The 7304-nt window shown below is 39.8% G+C and overlaps 1 protein-coding gene across 19 annotated transcripts in view; it reads right to left on the reverse strand.

Annotated features, from left to right (window-relative positions):
• Positions 1 to 7304, reverse strand: part of EPB41L2 (erythrocyte membrane protein band 4.1 like 2) — a 253789-nt gene that overhangs the window by 138685 nt on the left and 107800 nt on the right. The window contains exon 1 of one of the 19 annotated variants that reach the window (XM_006144278.3): positions 5931 to 5955. The exons of the other annotated variants lie outside the window; for them this stretch is intronic. The gene's annotated coding sequence lies outside the window, so the exon portion shown is untranslated. Of the gene's footprint in view, positions 1 to 5930; positions 5956 to 7304 lie in introns of those variants that run through there. 19 annotated transcript variants of the gene reach the window in all.

Genomic DNA, 7304 nt, shown 5'->3' on the forward strand with positions numbered 1-7304 from the left:
GAGAGCAAGAAAGCACCCCCCACACACACACTTCCATAGGGAATGGTCCCACTACATTCCTTGCTACTCCGTGTCTCCCTCCCTTCAGGATTCTGGGCATGTACACACAGGCGTGCTTGAGTTCTTCAAGTCACCAGGTACGGGGCTTACACCACACAGTGGGCCATTTACACCATATAGTGGGCAATGTGAGATCTGGCCACATTAACCACCAAGCCACAACTAGCCTAGTTTATTTTTACGTGTCAGAAGGCCTAGAAAATACAATACCCCATTCTACAAACAAGTACAGATACACTCTAAAGGGACTATTTGTCAGTTTATATTATCTATATGGTGATTGAACAAACTTCTTTCTGCTTATCCAATGCTGTTCACCCTAATTATCTTTATGACATACTATACCACTTGTTTATTTTTAAAGAGATAAAGGACTTATAAGAGAGGAGAACTATTTATGTAAACTATGCAAGCTAGTGTCTGGTTTAAATTAAACCCACACATGCAAAAGATAGGAACTGCAACCCTTTCTAGTTCAAGCCTAGGCAGGATCAGGTTACATTCAGAGCATGTATTTCTTTCCACCCTTCCTCCTTTTTAACAGAGCCCAAGTTTTGTTCAGCACTCCTCCCTCTTCCACCTATGTCAGCTGGAGCTGACTGAGGGATGGGCGACAAAGACAGGTTCTCCTGGCCTAGGGCAACCATAGTCATCTCCCTGCCCCTTGCCAAGAACTGCAGAAAGTCTACTAGTGGGCTTCAGGAAAGGATTCCTCTCTTTAAAAAGAGCCAAAGGGAAGGAGGCCCCTTTGCTGCCTATGAACACTGTACACAAAACTCCTGGAAATGCTGCTGTCACCCTGAATCCATTGAGGGGAAAAGTCTGAGGACACACACAATAGATGGTACTGGCAAGAATATCACCGGCCCTTGATCAAATAGTGCATGGCCCAGTCCTATGTTGGAGCTTCTCAGGTAAAATGATATAATCCCCCCCTATGCTTGAAGTACCTGAGGCTGGGATTTCAATTACTTGCAGCCAAAACCATTCTGATATAAGCTTCTATGTATTTTGAGGAAAGTCTGAGGAAATAAGCCTTATGAAACCGGGAGCACATACAGATCTCAGGTAATTACTTCTACTGCATTTTCATGACCCTCATACCAAAGAGCCATGACTGTCAAAGTTTCCATTTTTGCTAGACGATACTCAAGGTTTAAAAACCTAGTAGCTGAGACCAGCAAGTGGTATGGAGATGAAGGAAGCTGGATTCCATGTGGCCGATTGAGTCGTTCAAGTCCTGGACCTGGCAGCTTAAAAAGTATGGTAGGTGCTTGTATGCACATGTTCACAATCCTGAGAGGAGAATAAAAAAGAGTGTGGTATGGTCATCCCCTGGGGCAGGGAGGGTGAGGATTTCTCGCTTTCCTTCTCTTTGTGTGTGTGTGCCTCTCTCTCGTGAGAGCACAGGCCCCACAACAAACTTTAAAAGAATTACAGGGCTAGTGGATGGTGGAGTGGTTACAATTAAAACAACTTTTTTAAAGAAAAAAAACCTCACAACTGAATACTACTGAGATAAACCACTAATTCTTTATTCTAACAACTCTAAATAAAAATGAAAAAAAAAAAAACTTAGATTCATCCTGAAGTATCAGATTCCCTTTCTTCATGTACTAGAAAGAGGGGTATATGAAAATCAGGATATAATTTTCAGTGAAATCCAATTCCACTAATAACCGAAAGTAAGTGCTATTACTTATTCGTTGAAAGTAAGTCCCAGAGGCTGTCATTAAGAATTAGGTCAAGAAAAAACTGTGCCAGGAAAAGCCTTCTCTATAACCAGCTAGGAGCCCAGCCTAGTGGAACCATCAGTAGCAAACTGAACTGCAGTACATGGAAGCCACATGGGGCACAGCAGGTTTGGATTCCCTGACTGGCTTTAAAGGATTCCAGTACTTACATGTGTGTACACATGCTTATGCAAGATCCTGGCTACTGAAAAGACCAGAGAAAAGAGATTACACATGATGAGACCATGTATACGGTGCCTCTCTAACACACATGCTATTATGAATAAAATAAACTAAAAAGAAACGAAACACAAGCAACTGGAGCTGTTGCAGAAATTGATGTTTCCTAAAGTGAACACCAGACAACCAGATGCTATACATACTTAAGGACCCCAGTATTGGACATAATAAGTCTCATAATCACACTGTGAATAAACCTTGAAATACCAGGCAATTCAACTGCACATCCCAACAAAAGTGACGGACATGCAGAAACCTACTGGCTCTTCATCAATCAGTTCTCCACACTGAGTTGTATCGTCAGAAACAGTGGTGAATCACATTTGCCCAAATTCCTTTTCACACGAGTCCCAATTTTGGGTAATGGCCCTAGAGCTACATTCTTTTTTTGAGAAGTTACCTAACACTTGGATAAAATAGCGTAGTGGTTTGAAGATCAAGCCCGTGATCCAAACAGAAAAGGATGGGAATTCCAGCTCTGACTCATATTCATCATAAAACCATGGACAAGTTATTTCCCCTTGCAGAGTCTCAGTTTCCTCATAAACACAACAGGGATATAATTTGGACTCACTGAGAGGCTCTATAGATTAAATTAGATGCTATACATAAAGTAACTGCACATAATATACACATAATAAGTGGTGGGCCACTATTACCAAACAGATGCTGAGAAGAAGGACTAGGCCTGCTTACTAAAAATAATAATACACAGTAATAACAGTAATCACAACAGAAATAATATCAGCTATTTGCTGAGTATTGCCTAAGAAAATTTGCATGTAACAATTCTTTAATCTTCAAAATCCTTTGAAGTAGATACTGAAATTATTACATATTACAGATAAAGAAGGTAAAAAGAATAAACAGCTTGCATAAAGCCACACAACCAATAAATGAAAGAGCAAGCCTTCCACTATGCAGATCTCACATTATAGCCACCAATCCCAAAACGACCTCACTATTCTACAACCAGTAACTAGCATAATGCCTGATAGTTGACCATTTGTTGAAAAAGAGAACACGATAAATTACTACCCCCATTTGGGGTTTTTAAACCATTAGCAACACGTTCAGAGCCCCATCCCCTTGAGTTTCACTGACTGTCAGGACTTGAGTTGGGTGAATATATCTTAACTCCTTCTTACAAAACAACATTTACTGAGTACTTTCAAGGCATATGCACCAAACGCCATGATTAGAGATGGAAGAATGCCGCTCGCTGCCTAGTGGGAGACTTAAGTGGTAAAATTAGCATTAATATATGGTTAAACATGTTCTTACTAATACGTAAATACTTTGGTATTTTAGATTCAGAAATTACTACTAGTCTGAAAAGCACTCATGGTTTTCTTAAAAACTACCACTATCAACTCTTTAGGAAGTCATACAATGGTCCTTTATGGAATATGATGGTCAAACATTATCATAAAAATAAAAATAGGCATCATGGTTTTAAAAGAGCACTAATTCCCACCCTCAACTGTGTTTGCTAGATATATATCTACTCTCTAGCTGAATGTGAGCAACTTGAATAAAAACTCAAAACAATCCTGGTTAGTGCCAGCCAGTGGCGTATTGGTTAAGGTGATTGGATCCCAGAGGGCCAACTGCACGGTCAATTCTGGACCCTGTGGCTCAAGGAACATGCCAGGCATGTGAACATACATGCCTAAAATCCCAGAGGAAAATTGAGGAGAAGAGACTGCTGAGTAGCCATCCCCCCAGGAGGGTGATTTCTCACTTTTGGTCTCTGTTGCTCCAGCAAGTGCACATGTCCTACAGCAAAAATCTCTCTCTAAAAAAATGATAAAATTAAATAGTTTAAAAAAATTTTTTTTTCACTTTTGAATTGCCTGAGCTGACTTAAATCAGCTCAATAGTGAAAAAAGCAGCTAAAGGATGAGGATAGAATTAATGGAGAAAGAATACAAGGGTTACATAAACATAAGAAAAGATGCTCACCACAGTCATTGTAAAAGAAATTTAAGCTAGAAGTTTGAAATAGAGACATCCAAGAGTTTAATCATGTAACCACTGAGCAAGGTATGGGGACACAGGCATTCTCACAACTGCTGGTAAAAGAATAAACTGGTACGGAGTCACTGGAACCCAATTTACCACTAGTTATTAAAACTCCAAACATGGGAACCAGCAGTTAGCGTAATGGCTATGTCGCTGAACTCCCATGTGGTCAACTGCGGTTCAAGTCCTGGACCAGGTGACTTAAACTCACACTGGGCGCATGTGCACGCATGCCCATGCCCCCTGGGTGGGGGGTAGATATTTCGCTTTCTGTCTCTCTGTGTCTCTCTGGCGAGTGCACGTGCTTGGTCTCTCTTGCGAGGGCACGGGCCCTATAGCAAAAAAAAAAAAAAATCCAAACATGTACACACTTTAAATCAGCAATCCCATTTGTTGCAATGTATTTTGCAGATATATTTGCATGTATGTAAAGAAATAATTTACAAGATGTTTCGCTACATTATAATAGCAAAGGATAAATGTCCTTTAATAGGGAACATTATACAACAGAATAATATTAAAAAAAAAAAAAAAGAAAGTTCCCATTCCACTTAGTTCCCATCCCACTTACCGAAATAACTCCAAGATACATTATTAAGTAGAAAAGGCAAGATTGAAATAGCATATATGGTATGCTAGCTAACAGGCTGAATGCAATAAAGGGAAAAGCCGCAATGTTTCAGCAGTAATTCAACACTCTGTGATGCTGAGGTCACATGGAAACGTCCAAGGTTGGCAAGCCAAGGTCTCCCCCTTCGTACACCAGGCACATGTGCATGTGCCCAAAATCCTGGCTGGCAGACACTGGTGGTGGATCACAGTGTGAAGACCCTGCCTGTCTCTCCCCTCCCTCCTCTGTATGTGTGAGTGTCCCTTATGGAAGAAATAAACTTGGGGGAAAAAAAAAAGTAAAACTCAGTTTCACAGTTTGGGAGGTATAAATATGTGAACAAGCACACACACAGTTGCTTATACATACGTAATGGAACTAGGGAACGGCACACAGAGTAACAGCAGTGATACGGGGAATGGCAGGTGGCACTGGGAGGAAATGGCACAGAAGTACAGATAGGGGAGACTGTTTTCACGAAGTGGAAGTTTTCATAAACTGAAGCACTGCAGTATTTATTAGGAGAAAGCAGTTGCACAATGAGCCCGTCTTGGCTGGCCTGCTTCCTTACAGACAAATCAAGTGCCATGAGTGCCCCCACCATACTGACAGTGCCACCTTGCCCCATATTTCGCAGCTCTAGACACATGAATGAACCGTACACACACGGAAACTTCCAGTCTTGATTTCAGCTCAGCAGTAGCACCAAGTGGCCTAAAAGAAACTGATTTCCTAGAATATGAAGTTTAAGAGGCCTCTGCATCCTCAAACTGATCTAGCCTCTAATTCAGTTCACAAACCCATCCCCTACTCCAGACGTACAGCTAGTAGTAAGTAGTATGACTTCCACACCAAAGCATCTAGAGCAGAATTCTTATGCAATTCATCTGATTAAACACACACATACACACCTTAGTTCCCAGGGAAATCTTGGGTTCCTTTTGTTTTTAACCTCTTTTCGTGAGTGTAGAGTTGAAACAAAAGGTGTATTTTAGAGAAATACCCCATGTTCTCAGTCATGTGTGTAAACCAAAAAAGATGTTTAGATTTAGATTCTTGATTCAATGATTACACACTATAAAACATGCTTTTAAAAACCATGCTACATCCCACAAAAAATGTACAATTATATGTAAATCCAAAATCACAACTTAAATAAATTGCTTAATTATTTAATTAATTAAAGACCTCATAGAAATTGAGAGGAGAAGTGTGATTACTAGAAGCTGGGAAAGGTAAGGAGGAGAGAATATTATACTCACCAAACAGAGATTCTCGTTAACAGATATAAAACTGCAAGTAGATCGTGTTGTGTTATAGAGTAGCTATAGTCAACAACAATTTACTGCATAGTTCAGATTAGCTAAGGAAAAAAAAAAAAAGGATTTTGTTGTCTACACAAGGGAATGACTAAGGTTTAAAATGGTGGGTATAGTATGCTCATTTCCCTGCACTGACCATCAGGCATATATTCTTGTACTGAAAAAGCATATGGTATCCCACATCTACATATAATCATTTTATATCAATTTTTAAAAAGGTGTCTTTGGCTAACAATTTTCATACACATGTAGACAGGCCAAAAAGATTATTCCTATTCTCCATTGGCGGAATGGGAACAGGGCCCTTCAAAATAGAATTCTCTGAAAGTTGAGAAAGTTTTCAAAAAGGGAGGATAAAACAGAATGGAAAGATGATTCAGTTTCTAAACTGTTACACATACAATCTCTGTCAGCAACTTCCTACTCATTTATAGGAAAAAGCAGAAATAAAACGGGCCTAACATGCACAGGGATGTCATCACATTTCCTGTCCACACCTTTTCCCTGTCCCGCACCTGCTACTGTGCTCACATAAGAGTGCACAAATGCGTAACTACATGTTCCTAGTACAGTGTTATCCATCTGCTGGCTTCTTGATAAGTATCTTTCGTGATGTCCCTAATATCAGGAAACATTTATTGGACCACCATTGTATACAGCCCTAGAGACAAGAAAACATACTCATGCGCAGTTTCTCCCAGTGACATCACAACCAGGCTCAAACTAATGCAATGTCAACACCAACAATCTCCTTGCTCATGAGCGACACGAAGGAGTACGCTTTTTTTTTTAACTCACCGAACAACTGCCTTATACACAAGGTCCCTACCTGGCCCATCGTGCCCGCTTGGTATCAAGTGACAATCTATAACCAGTCTAATACTTTTTCTACATGAATCAAATTCTGAAAAAAAAAAAAAAAAAAAAAGCAATAACCAGTCTAATACTTTTTCTACATGAATCAAATTCTGAAAAAAAAAAAAAAAAGGTTCAGAAGACTATCCTCAAATAAGCTAACAACAAATCCACAAGGTTAACTGCACAGGATAAATGCACGGGCTGCAGACACTGCATTTTAATAGGTCATAAGACAAAAGCTTGTCAAAGTCAATCAAGCTCCCACACTATGACAAGTCCACCACACTGGAGCCTACACTGATCTCATACTTTCAAATCCTCTTCTCTCCATAAGCTTTGGAATGCTGTAGTCAACAGGCATAAATATCTAAAACCCTGTCAAAAAACATAATTCTTTTAAAAAAAACTTATTTATTTATCGTTATTTTTTAAATTTGCTATAGGGCATGTGCACTC

Source organism: Tupaia chinensis, unplaced genomic scaffold (genome assembly GCF_000334495.1).
Source record: "Tupaia chinensis unplaced genomic scaffold, TupChi_1.0 Scaffold000117_2, whole genome shotgun sequence".
NCBI classification, from domain to species: domain Eukaryota; kingdom Metazoa; phylum Chordata; class Mammalia; order Scandentia; family Tupaiidae; genus Tupaia; species Tupaia belangeri.